General features: G+C 48.1%; 1 protein-coding gene across 1 annotated transcript in view; it reads left to right on the forward strand.

Moving 5' to 3' along the window:
* Positions 1 to 19,046, forward strand: part of LOC135912000 (glycosyltransferase 25 family member-like) — a 571,330-nt gene that overhangs the window by 527,462 nt on the left and 24,822 nt on the right. The gene's annotated exons all lie outside the window — the stretch shown is intronic.

Genomic DNA, 19,046 nt, shown 5'->3' on the forward strand with positions numbered 1-19,046 from the left:
AGGCAAAAATAGCTAATCCCGTCACCTACATTGCGCCAGGGAATTGCGACATTAAATACGGAGGGACCACAGAGTAAATACCACCTACTCATTCGAAACGGTGTTTTTCAGTAACATGGCTTGGTGGGCCAGTTGGTAACATGTTGACTGGAATACGGTGAAACGAAGACTAAAAGGAGCCAAATTGGGACAAGCACCGTATCCTGTTGCGTTCTGTGGTTTCGAAGTCTTCGTTTGGCTGGATTCCACTCAGGCGGAGCTCTAGAAGCTGCAACACGCTGCGGTCAACAAAGGGCTTATTTGCGGCGATTATTAATCCGGCCTTTCACAATCATTTTATGGACACCTGCGGCAACCATGCAAACTGCACTATCTGACAGAGTGGAGAGCTATGAATTAATTTTTACGAAGCGTGGCGTCCTCTAGCAGGCACGGAAATCATTTGACTCGGGTATACAGTTGCATCCTGCTCCATCCGGATGCTGACGCCGGGGCCGGAAAACCAAATTGGGCGCAGCTTGTGGTTACCAAGTTTACAACGCAACAAGTGAATAAAATAATCGAGGAGTAACGTTGTTTAATTACGAATTTTGCTGGTTATGTTGCAGTGCTAGAGGAGTCGACTTTTCCCAGGCAATCTCGTTTTGTAGAATTCTAACGAGCCAGTGCTTCAAAATATCGTGTGTCACATTACGCAGGCCATTATTTCGCCTTATTTTGAAGTTTAAAGCGAAGGTAAGCTTTCGGGATGGGTCGACAGGTGGGCGCCATCTCCGAAAGAGCAAGGGAAAGCACGCGCGCTTTGATCCGTCAAATCGCGCGGGTAAACCGAGAGCCGATAATGTGGTGGCCCGCTGAGGACGCTGTCGACTCCTGGCGCGAATATAATTTTTTTTTGCTTTCTTTTAAAGCATGGTTTTTAATTGGAGCGTCTGCCTTCCTAGTCTGAGTGCTCAGGTGTTTCATTATATACGAGGGAAAACAAGGGGAAGGTGGGGCATGGAAATTCAAGGCGATGAGCAAAACGAGAACAAGATAAAAGCGGGAGCCAACGTTTCGACAAGTGGACTTGTGTTTTTCAAGGTGACATGTGCTTTCCTCGGCATAGTATATATAGGTAGGGTTCTTCTAAGGGGGTGCGGGGTAAGGTGGGTGCGCGAGGCAACAAACGAAGGTGCGTTAGTGGCGAGGGTGCAGAATTGAAAAAAAAAAGTGTGCAGTTCAACGTCGGTGGAAGAATGTGAGGTACCGCTGTGTGTCACCCAGTTGACGTGTCCCTGTAGGTTCCTCTTTTCGTGGAAGGGGCCTGGACGACGGGGGAGGCGGATTGTCTGCAACGCTGAAGGCCAGTGAACTAGCCTCTCTGCATATGCGAATAAAAGAAGTGGCGGAAAATGGGGCTCGTGGATAAAAAGTAATAAGTATATATATAAAAGAACGAAAAAAAAGGAGGAAAGAAAAGGAAGACCAAAACACTAAGCAACTCAATGAAAAATAACTAAGTGATGTTGCCTCTAGCTTGAAATTTAGCAGAGCGAATAGATTCTAAAGCTCCATTTGAAACGGCTATGCCTATTGCTTGCAATCTCTTGAACTTATGCATGAGGTATGATTGTCTGTATTTTGTCTCGCACAGAAGGGAAATTCCACTGTAGGATGCAGAGTTTTTCATCAATGTTATGACCTGGTTGGTTGAAATGTCCAGCGATGGCTTTGGCAAGCTTTTTAACTGTGTCTATACGATGGCCGTTTACCCTGACGTTAATTGATTGTCCCGTTACACCGACATATTCTTTCTTTATACAGAAGGAACATTCAAGCGTATAAATCACATCGTAACTAGTACAAGTATAGCTAGTTTTCACTTCGTGCGTATAGCTATATACGGTGCCTTTAATTTTAATGTCGCTTTGAAAGTGCCTGTAGGTTTTGCAGCTGGGGCGACAACATGCTTTCATTACGGGATAATGATGTTGGCTGACTTTTGCGTGCACTAACATGTCTTTAAAGTTTCTGTTGCGGCTATAGGTCACCCTTGGCACCACCAGGAACGCTTTTCACAGAGGCTCGTTACTTGATAATATTGGCTGGTATGTTCATAGGACATTGTTTACGTTTCGGAGGGCACTAGAATACTTGCTTATGAATGCTGCTGCTCTCTCAGATTATGGTGTAAGCTGTTTCTTAGCTAATTCCGGCTGCCTCTCCAATCGTGACGCGACGTCATAAGCTCTGTGAGAAACTTGTGGATAGTTTCTTTCTGCTAGTGTTGCATTAATTTCGTTTAGGTGGTGGATATAATTGTTGTTTTCCTTGAAGGTTCTTCTTATTCGTTTCGCTTGTCCGACAAAAGTTCCTCGCTTCCAGCGTCGCGGGTGATGGTTGTTGTAGTCTAAATATTTCTGGCTATCCGTAGGCTTCCGGCAAAGTGTCGTTCTCAGTTTTCCATTTTCTATGTAGACCGTTGTGTCGAGGAAGTTGATTTGAGGTGTGAGCAGTAAGCCTAATACATGGATGAAAGCGGTTGAAATTGTTAATTAGGTCGCTTAGCGCGCTTGTGCGGTCTTCCCATATTATAAAGATGTCGTGTAACGCAGATAGGCGTGAGGTTTTAAAGGGTATGATTTTACCTGGTTTATTTCAAGCCGTCCCATGAAAATGTTGGCATACGTGGGAGCGAATGGTTTTCCCATACTAGTGCCGAAGGTTCGCAGGTTGCGAGTAGAATCGGATTCGAAATAGTTGAGCGTGAGAACTAAGCTAACGAGTGACAGGCAAACTTCAGGAGCGTGCTGTTGGGGATTGACTGCGAGGGGCTTCAATAGGGCTTTAATTCTTTCACTCGTGGGTGTGTTTTTGTAAATGGCAGAAACATCTGAAGTGATTAGAATAGCACGGTCGGAAAAGATTTGGTTGGCGTTGATGCCGTCGATAATTCGATGGCATCACAGGGAAGGCGGGAGATGGAACTTCAAGACGATGAGCAAAGCGAGAACAAGGTAAAAGCGGGAGTCAACATATGCATTCCTCGGCGCAGTATATATAGGTGGGTCTTCTAAGGGAAGGGGTGGTAAGGCGGGTGGGTGAGGCAAAGACCGGGGGTGTGTTAGCGGCGAGGGTGTGCAATTGAAAAGAAAGGAGCGCTATTCAACGTCGGTGGATGAATGTGAGGTAGCGCCGTATGTCAGCCGGTTTACGTGTCACTGAAAGTTCCTTTTTTTCGTTAACGACGGGGGAGGGGGATTATCTGCAACGCTGAAGGTCAGTGAACTACCGTCACTCTGCAAGTGAGAATGAAAGTGGCAGAAAGTGGGGCTAATGGAAAAAAATAATAAAATGGAATAAATAGATAAATAAAAGCGCAAAAGAGAGGGAGGAAAGAAAAAAAAAACTAGGCAACCAAATGAAAACCAATGCGACCAATAAGCATAAACGTTTGCAAGAAAGCTTTAGAATGTATTCGCTATGCTAAATTTCGAATTATAGGCAACAACTGAACACATAGTTATTTTTTCAGTTGGTTGCTCAAGACATGGCAGACAAGACATGGTAGCTCAAGGACAAGAATTATGCTATCTGCCACAGGCGATTTTTAAAATTCCATAAAACTTAAATATGATAACCCTGTATATGGTGCCTTCTGCTTCCTTGCAGCGCACGCAGAATGATAGGGACACGGAAAGGCAAATTAGACAAACAGACAGCGCAAACTTTCAAAAACTGACTTATTTCCAATTCTCCCAGGCGTACTTATGCTCCTCAAAACGTCGTAAGAGACGTATACATTGCTCGGCAAATATGAACAAACGCAGGAAAAACTACACGAAGATACTTTTGTGGCCACACTATTTATTTTAGAGGGTGCCCGTTCAAGGGAAACAGATATAATCAAGCTCTTTTATTGATAAAGAAATTCATTGCTTACTGACGCATGTGCTTGAATTTTGCTGCCATAACGCCGGACGGTCGTCTGATTTTACGAGCCATGAACCATCTATGGCCTTCGCTTTAAGAGGAAGCTTTAGCTCGGGTGCTCCTATTTAAATATATGTAAAAGGAGAATTCAGTTTTCTCGGCAACCACAGCACCAAGTTTGGTGAGGTTTGTTGCATTTAGAAGAAAAACTTGGACTCTAGTGACAGTTGATTTCGAATTTTTTATTTGGGTCGTGAATATTTTATTGAAAGTTCGCAAAAATGGAGAATTTTCAGAAAACGAAGCTATCAAGTTTACAACTGTGTAACTCAGCAATGAAAAATGACATCGCAATTATGTGAAATGCATATAATAGAACATCTAAAGCGGACAAAATTGATATGGTACACGTGAATCTAAAAAAAATTTGTAATATTCTTACGGAAGGATAAAAGAGGAGAGAGGAAGCAGAAGATCCCGAGACGCTGGCTGTTGCGTGTTTTGGTGGTCAGCCATCTTAAATACTCTGGCTCATCATATATATATATATATATATATATATATATATATATATATATATATATATATATATATATATATATATATATATATATATATATATATATATATATATATATATATTCTTAATGCAGTCTTTCTGCACTCTCAACATCCTCGTAACATATTGGTGGGAGGTGCGGGGTACCGCGGTTGGAAACGGAGCTCCGCAGTGGGCGTCGCATCACCGCCCGCACCCTGAATGACGGTGAGCACGCGGGGTCAACGTCGTTGCCGCCTCCAACGTCACCGTCGCCAGCTGCGTCGCTGTCACCTTCGGTTGTGGTTGTGCAACCTAAGGGTCCTGGAACTTTCTGCGGGACCGATGGCGCCGACGTTGAAGAGTGGGTGGCTATGTACGAACGCGTGAGTGGAATCAATAGCTAGGACCCTACGCTTATGCTAGCTAACCTGTTGTTCTACCTAAGAGGCACGGCAAAGGTGTGGTTCGGAAACCACGAAGAGGAGCTAACCCGCTGGGACCAATGCAAAGAGAAGTTGACAGAGTTGTTTGGCAAACCAACCGGCCGTAAAATTGCCGCAAAGCAGGAACTGGCCTCCCGTGCCCCATCCCCCACGGAGTCCTATGTCTCGCACATCCAGGACGTGCTGGCACTTTGTCGTAAAGCTGATCACTACATGACAAAAGCTGAGAAGGTCGGGCACGCGCTTAAGGGCATTGCTGACGACGCCTTTAATCTGCTCATGTGCAAAAGCTGCTCTGCAGTTGATGCCATCATTAAAGAGTGCCGACAATTCGAGCAGGTCAAAAGCCAACGCGTCTTGCAACCATTCGCCAGACTTCCCAATACTGCGGCAGCGTCGACGTGTGAACATCAGCCCACACAGCAGCATGCGTCGCCATCAGAGGACGCGGTGCGAATCGTTCGACGTGAACTGACGCGATGGTGCCCGTAGCTTTCTGTTCGCGCACCCCTGATGCTACCCCTTTTTCAGTTCCCCTCGTGCAAGCCATCGTTCGACAGGAACTTGAAAACATTGGCCTACATTCTGTCTGTGCTGTTGCCAACCCCAGAGCCAACGAACGCCCTTCTACCATTTTCGCTCCACCCCTACGCTTCTCTCCGTGTTATCGCAACCCGACTTAGTGGAGAACTGCGGACGACCAGCCGATATGTTTCACCTGTCGCCGCATTGGTCATGTCCCCCGATAGTGTCGCAACTCGTGACCCTCAACACCTCGCACGCCGACCAACCTGAGCCGTTTTAATGGAAATGCCCACAATGTTTCGCCCACAGCCGAGTCTAACAGCGCCGACAACTCTGCTAGGAAGCCACGTCGCCTTTCGTCTCCTGTGACTTTTGGCTGCACCATTTCGGAAAACTAAGAAATGCAGCCCTCGGAGGTGGTGCTGCATTGCCTACTACTGCAGCAAATCCTCTGTCTGTGCCCACAAAGAGAAGTGTAATTGAGGTTAAAATAAACGGCTTACCTGTCCAAGCATTCGTCGACACTGGAGCCCACATATCTGTGATGAGTGCTAGCCTACGTAGACGTTTGAAGAAGGTCCTCACCCCAGCAGCTGCCCGAGATCCTCGTGTGGCAGACGGTGGCGTGCTGGTTGTTCTTGGAATGTGTACTGCGCGTTTAAGTATAGCCGGGCGCCCGCGCCCTACTTCTGTTCTCTTTGCTGTGATAGACAAATGCCCTCACGACGTTATCCTTGGATTGGGCTTTTTATCCAATCATTCCGCTCTCATTGACTGCGCAACCGGCGTTCTTCGGGTGGAACTGCCTCAAGTTGCCGATGCTCCGAGCACCGCCCCACTGCACTTGTACACGCTTCAAAATGTGCGTCTGTCACCTGAGGCAGTCACTTACGTCGCTTTGACCGCACAGCCACAGATTTCCGACGGTGAATATGTCCTTCGCCCCATCATTGACGTGCTTTTGAACCGGAACGTTGCTCTTCCGCATACGCTGGTGACAATTACTAATAACAACGTCATTCTTCCGCTTTTGAATTTCAGCCTGTGCCCTCAAGTGCTTCCAGCCGGCATCTTCTTGGCCAGCGTTTCTAATACTTCAAAATTTGACATTGAAAGTCTGAATGCTGAGAGCGGTTTCTTAGCACCAATTGCAGGTCACAACTCTGGTTCCCTAACGGATGACTTGGCGAAGATGATTCCACCTGACCTCACCTCGGTCAGGCCACGGACATACGTCTCCTCCTCGAATCGTACCGTGACATCTTTGATTTCGGCGACAGGCCTTTAGGCCAAACATCTATTGTTCACCACCGTATAAAGAATGCAGACACGAATCCTAGTCGTCGGCGTCCCTATCGTGTATCGCATGCTGAACGTCGGGTCATCCAATCAGAAGTGGCCAAAATGCTCCGCAAAGGGGTCATCGAGCCATTAGCCAGCCCTTGCACTTCGCTTGTCGTCCTCCTGAAAAAGAAAGATGGTACCTGTCGTTTTTGCGCCGAATAAATAAAGTTTTCATTGTCGTCATCATCATCGCCACTTAAACAAGATCACGCGAAAAGACGTCTACCCACTACCACGCATCGATGACGCCTTGGACTGCTTGCACAGAGCTAAATACTTCTCGTCCATCGATCTTCGATCCGGCTGCAGATTTCAGTTGATGAAATGCACCGTGAGATGACGGCCCTCATCACACCGGACGGCTTATATCAGTTCCTAGTCATGCCCTTTGGCCTACGCAATGCTCCTGCGATATTTGAACGTATGATGGACACTCTTCTGCGAGGCTACAAATGGACCACCTGTCTTTGTTACCTTGACGACCTTATTGTTTCTTCTACCACGTTCGGCAGCCACCTTACCCAACTCGCTGCCATTCTTGGGGTCTTCCAAAAAACTGGCCTCCAACTGAACTCCATGAAGTGTCAATTCGGGCGCCGTCAGATTACCGTGTTGGGACACCTCGTTGCGCATCCGGTGTCCAACCAGATCCGGCAAAAGTTCCCGCCGTACGCAGTTTCCCTGTGCCACTTTCTGCTTCTGACGTGCCCTGTTTCGTCGGCCTGGGTTCTTACTTTGGCCGTTTCGTCAGAAACTTCGCCGACGTTGCTTGGCCTTTGACAGATCTTCTAAAGAAGAACGCCATTCTCATGGGGCCCGGAGCAGGCTAACGCGTTCGCCGCTCTCATTGGGTTTCTGACCCCCCCTTCCCATACTTGCCAACTTCGATCCATCTGCACCGACCGACGTACAGTCAACAGCAAAAGTTTGCGGGATGAGCGAGCGCGTGTCAAAGCGACCCTCCTCCTCTTCTAGCGGTGACCCCTGGTGTCGAGACCGACGCCTACATGCATGCGCCTCCCTCCCAGACTGCAAGCGTGCATGTTTCCGCGCTTCCTCCTTGGGCGCCGGCGATATCCGAATGTAGCCGCGAGGTAGCCCTCTTGCGATATGCGCTGTGGCGGCTTCGACGGGCGAAACTGTGTGAAACGTGTTTAGAAGCGTGAACTTGCGGGCGCCACTGCGATCGCTTTTTGTCGCGTCACGAGCGCTGACGCATAGGGCCGGCCCTGTGGCGAACCCAACAAGTCATATTTTTTTTTTCTGGGCTGCACCTTCTCGAGGCCAATATTCGTTGTTTCTTTCTTTTTATGAACGGTGCGTTCTACCGCAGAAGAGCGTGTCAGAAGACGCGCTCTAGAAGGAGACCTGCAAGACGAAAATGGACAATTGGTTTCCGTTGTATAAACGAAGTTCTGCCCGTCGAAGCCGCCACGGCGCATATCGCAAGAGGGCTACCTCGCGACTACATTCGGATATCGCCGGCGCGCAAAGAGGAAGCGCGGAAAAATGCACGCTTGCAGTCTCAGAGGGACGCGCATGCGTGCAGGCGTCGGTCTCGACACCAGGGGTTCACCGCTAGAAAGGGAGGAGGGTCGCTTTGCCACGCGCTCGCGCATCTCGCAAACTTTTGCTGTTGACTGTAGACACTGACGCAAGTGGCTATGGCATCAGCGCTGTTCTCGCCCAACAACAGAATGGTACCGAGTGCGTGATAGCTTACGCCATCCGTCTGCTGTCACCTGTCGAGAGAAATTACTCCATCGCCGAGCAGGAGTGCTTGGCTTTAGTTTGGGCTGTCGCCGAGTTCCCGCCATATTTGTGCGGCCACACGTTTTCGGTCATTGCAGACCACCAGCACACTCTGGTGGCTGTCTTCCCTCCGGCATCCGACAGGACGGCTTGGTCGCTGGGCTTTGCGGCTCCAGGAATTTTTATTTATTGTCAACTACAAGTCTGGACATATGCACAAGGACGCTGACTGCCTCTCTCGTCACCCCGTGGATCTTCCCGATCCTGCTGCGCGTGATCCGGTGTCCTGCGTGATGGCTTTGACTGACATGACCGACATTCGCGCTGAACAACAACGCGACGCATCCTTACAGTCCATCATTGCCGGAGTGCAATCTGGCAGCACCGACGGCACATGCCGCATGTTTGTGCTGCACGACGGCATCCTATATCGCCGCAATATCAACCCTGACGGCGCTGAGCTGCTCCTGGTCCTCCCTCGTCATCTGCGATCCGTCGTTCTCCAACAACTTCACGATGCACCGACGGCGGGACACCTTCGAGTTTTGCGTACATACGACCGCGTACGACGCCGGTTCTTCTTTCTGGCCGGGTCTCTACCGCTCTGTGCGTCGTTATGTCGCAACTTGCGAATTGTGTCAGCGCCGGAAGAAACCTCCCCTGCCACCTCTCGGACGACTCCATCCATTTGAAGTTCCCTGTGAACCGTTCTTTTGCATAGGTCTTGACTTGCTTGGCCCTTTTCCGACGACGACTACAGGGAATAAGTGGATCGCCGTCGCTATGATTACGTGACACGCTACGCGATAACAAAGGTGTTGCCGACTAGTTGCGCAACAGACGTCGCTGATTTTCTCCTCCACGGCGTTATTCTCCGCCACGGTGTACCTCGACAGTTACTTACAGACCGCGGCCGCTCGTTCTTGTCTCGAGTTGCCGACGACCTCCTCCTCCGCTCTTGTGCCACTGAGCGCAAGCTTTTCACCGCCTATCACCCACAAACGAACGGTCTTGCTGAACGTCTCAACCGACCGAAAAATCACAGACATGCTGTCGATGTACGTCTCCAACGATCACCGCGACTGTGACGCCACGCTGGCCTACGTGACGCTCGCGTATAACTCGTCCCGACATGACACCGCAGGATTTTGTATGGTCGCCATACCTCATTGCCGTTTGACACCATCCTCCCTTCTGTGCCACGTGTTGCAACTGAGTACGCTCGTGAAGGTATTGATCGCCCTCACATGGCACGTCAAGTCGCCCAATCTCGTTTATTAGCCTCGCAGCATATACAAAAAGAGCGTTATGACCGGTGCCATCGCGATGTTAAGTTCGCGCCTGGTGCTTGGGTGCTCCTTTGGTCACCATGTCGTCGGGTTGGCCTCTACAAGAAGCTTCTTTCTCGCTACACAGGGCCTTATGAAGTGTTATGTCAAGTTAACGACGTAAATTACGAGATTTCGCCGCTACACTTTGATCCATCCTCAAGTCCGACGCCTGTGAAAGTCGTGCACGTTTCGCGGCTGAAGCCATACTTCGCTCGCAATTCTTCGCCTACCATGCGCCGAGACGGCGGTTCACCACCCGGGGGTCCTGTTACGGAAGGATGAAAGAAGAGAGAGGAAGAAGAAGATCGCAGGACGCTGGCTGCGGCGTGTTGTTGGTGGTCAGCCATCTTATCTACTCTGACTCATTTTGTATATAATTATATTGTAAATATATTCTTTCTATACTCCCAACATCCCCGTAACAATATGTTTTAAATGTTTTGAAAATTAGAAAAAGGTGGCACGTACGCAGGTGGTCGAAGCTGGTGTCAAAAGGTTCACTGAAGAGAGGCACAAATCCAGTGTCACATATCGAGTGCTAGGAAGCGTGCAGGGAAGCGAGCTAGGAAGCTAGCTCTTCACCCATGGGCAACGAAAACTCGCACGGGTGCTAGTTCCATGTGAACCAGGTTGGTGTGAAAGATTCATTGAAAAGCAGCACATACTCAGTGACACATACTCAGTGGCACATATCCAGGGGCATATAGCCACTACCTAGTGACCCAAGTTGACGTGAAAGGAAAACGATTAGATCCATAGATTCCGTAAAGTATTAAAAGTTTATTGCATGTGGAACACAGGACATGAGTAGTTAGAGAGAAAGCTGAATTTAGGCTGATTGACGAAGCTCTCAGTGACTGTATGTTGAACATCGGTCAACAGTAGGTCTCATACCTATCATGTGTTGGAGGTTTCCTAAAAATGCTAAACGCATTAAAACAAACTCTGGTTGGTCTTACGTACCAAAATCACGGTCTGAGTCCCCCAGCCGCAGTGGCCGGGGTACTCCGGATTGATTTTAACCACGTTCGGTTCTTTACTGTGCTCCTGAACCTTCGCATACGATTTATTTCCATTTAGCACTATCCAAAAGCGGCCACCGCGGTCGCGATCTATCCTACGACCTCGAGCTTAGCAGCACGCCGCCATAAGTGCTAAAGTACCGCGGCAGGTCGTAGCGATATGTAGTGCCGCGATTTGCTGCCTCCAGGGAAGATGCCGGCGTATAGCGATGGACCAGCTATAGTGCCCAGGCGTCTTTGGTCTTTCGCGGCGGAGCACCGCGCTATGCTAAGACTCTGTAATGCCAAGGTAAATTATGGTAATTACGATAATTATGGTAAATAATGGTAATAAGGTAATCAAGGAAATATACGCCAAATTAGCGAATGGCGACATATGGGCCAAGGCGACGCCCTAATTTGTGAAGTGTTGTTAGCGAAGAGAAAATAGAGAAAAACGGAGATTCGTATGAAGACACGATTGCCTTTCGTGCAATCGCGCTTCATGGTCGGCTAACCTGAGATGGATGCCAGTGGGTGTTTTTGTGCATTCGCGGCAGGCTTATATGTATAATCGATGTGGCTGAAAGACGGCAGCCCCGAATCCTATTAATCGCGTATTTCCCCGCTGAATTATATAGAGCTTGTATCAGGTCTTGTGTTGGCGTTAATTACTATATCATTACCGGAGTGACCTACTCAGGCGGGACCGGAAGCTTGCATCCGTTCGCTGCGCTTCACTTCCTACAATAATATTTGTTTTCTAGTTCACTGAACTTCATATATAATATATATATATATATATATATATATATATATATATATATATATATATATATATATATACATACATATATATATATATATATATGCGTGTGTGTGTGTGTGTGTGTGTGTGTGTGTGTGTGTGTGCGTGTGTACGGATATTAAAAAAATATCAAGGTGAAGTTAGCCATGCCACTGCCATATTCGCTAGTATGTAAGAGATAGGTTAAGGGCGCAGGTTAGGCGTGAGATCGGCAAGAATACACGCACGCCACAGGAGGCGCATTGTGTACACAGGCGGTCGTTAATGTCCGGTGTCTTAATGTATACCACCGCTGCCTTAGCAGATTTCTGCGATGAGGAACTGTGGCGCAAGACTTTCCATGTCTAAACTACCTTATAGAAGATGGCTTGAAGCCTAATCGGCACAGCGCACGCCGGAGAGAATGACGATTCATTTATGAAAGATGGAACTCCAGCACAGCAGATGCTTGATAGTATATCGATGGCTGCAGCGGCTGTGTGTAGTACATTTGCCCATTCTAGTCAGTAAATGAGCATGACTGTGTTAATAATCGTAATAAATAATGGTGACACCACTTAGACACGCCGTTCGACACAGTACGCAAGTAGGTGCGCATAAGCCTAACTTGACGGTTGTGTGCGTGGCTCGGCAGGCCACAGAATACTACAAAGCGCGCAATAATGGAACAGGAGTGTTTAGGAGTGTGCGTTCTACAACCTTAAAAAGAAGCTAAACTGTAATACGGAGGCAGCAGAATCATTGTAAATAAATATTATACAACAGTGGATATTATTCATCAGTGCGCGATTTCTTCACTTTGCACATGCTTTCAGCGACGTCAAGATTGCTCAAACGACTGAAATGATAAGGAATATATGTACTGATCCGGAGCCCTCCACAACGGCGTCCCTTACACCCATAGAAACCGAAATATTAGGCAAAATGCCTATTTTTTTTTACGCCCTTATCGTGCCTATTTAATGGATAAGCATGAAACATGGGTCTAGAAAAGTTTTATTGGCACTTCTATTTTTCCTATAAATGTCAATTTTAACGTTGGTTCCTGCATTGAATTTTCAGAGCATAAATTCCTTTTTCCATGTTTTCTCTTATCCTTATTTTTTTTATAATGTTATCACCCGATGGGGAACTTGACTGAAGGCAGCCGATTATTACCACAAACACTTTGCCCGTGTAAGGGCTGTTATTAACATTTTCGCAGCCGACGGGAGCATCGCTGTGAACGTCGCTTTGTTAAAGGCTCCAGCTACGCTACGTGACAGAACACTCGAAGGTGACTAAGCGAACTTGTGCCCTCACTTCACGTTTCTAGCCTACATCATCGATAAAGCTGAATGCTCGGGCGCAACTCTCACCCGGAATGAGGGGCTCATTCAGGACGGTCAAGAAAGGTTCGGCATCATCCCGAGTGGACCTGTTGCTGATAGAGTTCGTTCACAGCTTTAATCTGCCTCGGGCAGAAATCCCTACTTTTCGATACTTAAAGGACCGTCAAACATTCTGACCAGCGAACGTTCTGGAATCCGTGCCGCGTTGGATCATCGAGGGAGCCGAAGTACAAATATGTGCCTTTAATTTCGGTGGATGTTGAACGTTCCTTTTTTTTTGTATACAAAACAATACTCAGTGAAAAAAAAAGCGCGAAAGGAAGCCCGAAAATCTTCAGATGGTACTTGTTTGTCGGTTCTTTCACAACTTTCTCGTCGTGTCTACGCACACAAAACTTCAGATGAGCGTTGTAACCTACACAACTTGACTCATTCCTTTTTATCGAGACAAGCAAGTAAATTTCATTAAACAGAGGGTTAGTCAGCTTGGTCTTTAAAATATCATAATTTATCTTGCGTTCATTAGTGTATTTTTGGTAATTAGTCAATTATGCATTTCTATTTCACGTTCAAGTACCGCTTCTTTGAGTAATCCAGCTCAATGACTGGTGACCGGAGACGAAGTGATTCTTGTAGAGACCACTGTTCCTCCGCGCTGCAGTATTTTCAGGTTTTTCCCGTGGTTTACTGGGAGACGCCGCTCCCATGGCCACGGCAATGGAAGTGGAGTCGGCAGAATGCCGACGCCACGTGACTGCTTCGGCAGGTACCGGCCCGAGGAAGAGAAATTGCCCTCCTAGTCAAGCTGACGGCGAGGACACTGTTGTACTCCTGCTCAAGCGATGACGCCTCAGATGACGAAGGCTTGGAAGGAGTGGTACACCGGAAGGCCAAGAGAAGAAACATCAGCGGACGGTCTTCGTCAAGTAAGTGTACCGTTATGCCACAGCGAAGGCCATCGGCGGACACAATTCTTTTTGTGCCGGACATACCTGCCGACAACCTCAACTGCCTTAATAGACAAGCGATTTCCGTTTCTCTGAAGGCTCTTGTCCCAGGAGAAATCAAGGATATCAGAATTCATACTCGAAAGAATGTCCTGGCTATTGATGTCCACAACCGAAGCGCAATCAATGATCTGATGGCAGTAAAGCTCCTGGGCAACATCAATGTCCACTACCTCATTCCGCAGGACAACGAAACCACGGCTGGTGTTATTTATGATATTGACACATCGATTAGCGACAGCGACCTGCCAATTTTAATCAAACCTGCGACAGATGGTGTTGCCTTAATACAAGCTCGGCGCCTTGGCAAGTCGACCTGTGTAAGGCTCGTGTTTAAAGGTGACTGCCTACCATCATATGTAAAGGTCGGCCGCTTTCGGCATGTGGTACGACCTTTCCTACCCAAACCATTTCAGTGCAGAAGAATTGGACATGTGAGTGCTGTCTGCCGAAATACAACGATATTCCCACGATGTTCCGAACAACACGACACTGACACCTGCCGTGCAACAGAGCTCAAGTGCCCAAATTGTCAAGGCTCCCACGCCGGATCCTCAAAAGATTGTCTATGCCTAAAGAAAGAGCAGAAAATCTTGAGAAAAATGGCCAGAGACGGATCATCACACAGAGATACTTCTGCAGCGATAAGGCGACATCGCTCCTGGAAACGAAATTCCGCGAAATCCTCTTCCGGTTCAAGGGAAAAGTCTCGTCCAGCTACTCCGCCTCCTGTTCCATCTGTCTGCACGAATGTGAACGAAAAAAGCGACCATGCTATTCATGCTTCATCGAGTGAGGTGTGGCCATCACTGCCGAAGACATGCCACGCACCAGAGCCACAGCACGTGACTCGCCACTTAAAGTCCAATGTCGCTTCAGTTGACCAAATGCGAGACAAGGATTCACAAGTGCTTGCTATGGTAAAGTCACTCACAAATGTCATGCGTCTACTACTGACAAACATGCACAATCTAGCTGCTCGTAGCACACTGCAAGTACTGGACGCGCTGACTCCAGTACTTGAAAGCATCGCATAGCACCATGGCCCGCTCCTCGCTACCCTTCCACAAGGAAGTCAAGAAAGCATCTCCATGGCAGTGGAATGCCCGCGGTCTCAAATCGAGAATTTCAGATTTTAGACACTTTGTCTTGGAAAACCGTTTTCCCAACCTCGTAATTTGCGAACCGAACGTGCAGAATGTTATACGCATTTCTGGCTATGAGGCATTCATGTCCGCTACCTGTGGTGATGTGAGCAAGGTAATTGCGTATATTAGATGTGATTTGACATACGTGTTGCGCCCAGTCCCGCCTCACGACGACAACCAGTTTGTTTAATTGTGAGAACGAATAAGCTTACGTTCACACTCGTCGCTGTTTACATTGCTCCTTCAAATGGCTTCGACTCAAAACGACGGCGCGACGTGCGATCAGCGACGCCCGGCCCTACGATTCTCACCGGAGATTTTAATGCTCACCATCCGCTTTGGGGGGGTTTGAAGATGGACTCCAGGGGAAGGAGACTAGCATCCTTTGCCACACAGCACGAGCCTTATTACCTTAAGGATGGTAGTCCGACATATTTACGCGCGCTTACATACAGCAGGTGCCTAGACTTGACCCTGGTTTCTCGGCGTCTTGAAAGAAACGTGCAATGGTTTCCAGACATTGAATCACATGGAAGCGACCACATTCCGACGTACCTGAAGATCAAGGGACTATCTAAATGCTCCTTCACGACCTTTCGGCCAGTTGACTGGTCGGCGTTTCGGTCGCACATGGAGGAAGTATGTCAGCAACGGAACCATTCAAGTCTGGAACACGAAATTGAAAAAGCCATGCAAGAGGCTACGCGTGATTTTCAGCATTTCCCGAAATATGAAGAATTTGAGGCCGAATCGCAGCGACTACGAGAAATTCGCCGGCGGGCTGAAAGAAGATACAGGAGAACTAAATCCTTCCATGATCTCAGAGAGGCAAGGCGAATGCAAAAGAAGATTCAACGCCGCATTGATGCGCTACAATCTAAAGGATGGAAACGCTTCTGTGCGTGGTTGGATCCACGTCAGCGATTATCTCAGATATGGAGAACCGTGCCTGGACTTGGCGTATCAACGCAACAGCGTGTTCCTTTTAAATCCCTCGCTTTGCACCAAGGTCGCAGCGAAATTGACATTGCTGAAGAATTTTGCTCAAGACTTGCCAGCTCGCATCTCCAACGCGCACTTACACCATGTGCCACTCCTGCGCCACGGGATTCCCGCATGGGTGTAATGTTTTCGGTGGAGGAGCTTGAAGCGGCACTGCCGAGTTGCAGGCGCTCTTCGTCACGTGGGCAGGACGGCGTTACCTAGGCGGCGAGCGCCAATCTTGGGCAGAAAGCACGACTCACGCTGCTAAACCATTACAACGAGTCTTTGCGCAACGGTTTGGTTCCACGTGAATGGAAATGCAGCCTCTTGGTTCCACTTCTCAAACCTGGTAAATCACCGTTAGATTTGTCTTCGTACCGCCCCATCGCTCTGGCCAGTTGCATAGGGAAAATAATGCAAAGAATGGTTTTGACTCGCCTGGAATGGTACCTGGAACATTACAACGTGTACCCAGATGTCATGGCTGGCTTCCGGAGAGGGCGCTCATCCATAGATAATGTCATCGATTTGGTCACGTTTGTTCAGCATCAAAAACGTCTGAAACGACTCACTGCGGCATTATTCCTTGACATAAAAGGCGCCTATGATAATATAGCACATTATGCCACTATAGAGGCTCTGGTTGAATCCGGAATCGGTGGCCGTACTTTTCAGCGGCTGTGCAGTTATTTGACCGACAGGCATTTCTTCGTGATGACCGAGGATGGCGTCACGACTCAACGTCAAATGTTCCGTGGAGTACCGCAAGGCGGAGTGTTGGAGGCCGACGCTATTCAACCTTAGTGCTCGTTGGCCTAGTCAGATGCTTGCCCAACACAGTTAAAGTATCAATCTATGCCGACGGCATCTGCATTTGGGCGTCTGCTATAACACAACTGCAAGTACTAGCACGACTACAAAAGGCAGCTCCCTTAACATCACTCTATTTGCGAAAACAGAACTTAGAGCTCTATTCAGAGACATGCTGCCTTGTCACATTCACTCGGAAGGCAATGAAGCGTTACTCTGTAAGTGTCAATGGACAAGCAGTTGCAAATGCACAGAAACACCGCTTTTTAGGGGTAATTATCGACCGCGACCTATCATGGAGCCCGCAAGTTTCATACCCAAAGACAAGGTTAATGACAGTAATACATCTCAAATTTATCGGCGGAAAGTCATGGGGCACATCGGTGTGGTCAATGCTGCAGCTTTATAACGCCTTGTTCTTCGGTTTCGCAAGGTACAGCCTCCCTGTGCTTGGTAACACCTGCAAAACAAACATGCGTGTACTCCAGGGACTACAAGCTCAAGCCCTAAGGACGTGTCTCGGTCTTCCGAAGTGTGCGTCTACAGCGGCAACGATTGTCATAGCTCGAGAACATCCAATACCAACGTACTTGGCAACCAACTCTCTCAGGGCGCATATTCCGCATATTGCCCGACTACCTTCTCACCATCTTGTCGCTCTGCCCGCAGAAAGGCCACACGCAACTTTCAGTCGTATAATTGTTGTCAATCGTAGCTCATTGCCATCGAACTACATGTCTGCAGCAAGACCATCTTCACCTTTATGGTGCCTGCACAGACCTTAAATACGCCTCACCATCCCAGGAATCACGAAGAAGGCTAACATGCCGTCGTTTGCCCTGAAGCAGGCCACATTAGGAAATTTACATGAGGTGCACAGTGGCCACGTACACGTTTACATCGATGGCTCAGTCGCGTCTGCAAGTTCAGCTGCTGCTGTGGTGATACCAACAAGATCCGTCAAAATGCAGCTAAAAACGTCACACGTATCATCAACGACAGCTGCTGAACTGGTAGCCCTGCGTGCGGCTCTTCATTTCATTCAGGATGAACCACCCCATGCATGGTCACTCATCTGTGATGCCAAGGCAGCCCTATAGAGTGTACTCTCAGCACTGCGCCGTGGATCACATGAGCAGCTCGTCGCAGAGATCAGAGAAGTCCACCATCGCATAGTTGACGAAGGACACGATATAATATATCAGTGGTTGCCTAGTCACTGTGGCATACATGGTAATGATCGAGCAGACGCAGCTGCCCAATCTGCCCATGACTGCGTCAACTGCGTTGCCATTCCTCTTTCGAGAGCCGACGCAGCGAGAAAATTTTCCGTACTTGCACATAACCTGACATTAGCTCAATGTAATTCATCCGATTTCACAATTGCACGCCTTCATACCCTGGACCCTAATTTACAGCTCCGTATTCCGCCCGAACTTCCCCGACGTGACTGCACCCTTCTAGTTTGTCAATGGCTTGGAGTAGCATTTTTAAATGCGTACTCTTTTCTTATAAGAATGGCCAACAGCCCACTTTGTGACTTTCGCAGGTGCAATGAAACAATCGCGCACCTTCTTTGTCAGTGCTCTCGTTTCAACCCTCAAAGAGCGGTCCTCTCAGCCACCCTAGACAATCTGGACAAGCGCCCAATGACAGAAAACAAGATCATTAGAAACTGGCCTACGCGAACATCAGCGCGATCCGCTATGAAGGCGCTGCTGCGGTACTTAAAAGACACTGGACTTTCTGACAAATTGTGACTGCACTGTGTGACGCAGGATTGTGGGGTGACACTGCGTAACACTAGGAAAGCCTTTGCGGGCCGCGTGACAGTTCCCACAGAAACAGTTTGTGTTTACGTACGTGTGTGTGTGTGTAGGGTTCTTTTTGTATTTTTATTCTTCTCTCTCTCTCTCTCTCACATATCGCGTCCCCTTGCCCCTTCCCCAGTACAGGGTAGCCAACCGGAGATGATCTCTGGTTAAGCTCCCTGTCTTTCCTTTGCCTTTCTTTCTCTCTCTGCCACAAGCAATTTTTTAAAAATTCTGCATGGTAAAAAAAAATGGTATATGTCTTCAATGAAAGCTTTAGTTCGTGTCATGGGCG

This window comes from Dermacentor albipictus, chromosome 1 (assembly GCF_038994185.2).
Source record: "Dermacentor albipictus isolate Rhodes 1998 colony chromosome 1, USDA_Dalb.pri_finalv2, whole genome shotgun sequence".
NCBI classification, from domain to species: Eukaryota; Metazoa; Arthropoda; class Arachnida; order Ixodida; family Ixodidae; genus Dermacentor; species Dermacentor albipictus.